This window comes from Vigna umbellata, chromosome 2 (genome assembly GCF_029865625.1).
Source record: "Vigna umbellata cultivar VRB3 chromosome 2, Vumbellata_1.0, whole genome shotgun sequence".
In the NCBI taxonomy this organism is placed as follows: Eukaryota; Viridiplantae; Streptophyta; class Magnoliopsida; order Fabales; family Fabaceae; genus Vigna; species Vigna umbellata.
The window spans coordinates 28,072,813-28,073,152 of record NC_142166.1 but is presented as its reverse complement, the minus strand read 5'-3'; positions in this window follow the sequence as shown (position 1 = coordinate 28,073,152).

The window sequence follows — 340 nt, the reverse complement described above, 5'->3', positions numbered from 1 at the left end:
GAAGAGAACGAAGTGGACCAAGTGGAGGAAGTGGAGTAAGTGGAGGAAGTGGACGAGGTGGAGGAAGTGGAGGAAGTAGAGGAAGTGGAGGAAGTGGAGGAAGTGGAGGAAGTGGAGGAAGGGCAGGAGGTGGAGGAAGTGGAGGAAGCGGAGGAAGTGGAGGAAGTGGAAGAAGCGGAAGAAGAAAGGGACGAAGTGGACAAAGTTGACAAATTTGACGAAGTGGTCGAAGTTGACGAAGAGGAATAAGTGCACGAAGTAGAGGAAGTGGAGGAAGTGGACGAAGTTGACAAAGTGGAGGAAGTGCAAGAGTGACGAATGACGAATATGACGAAGTGCA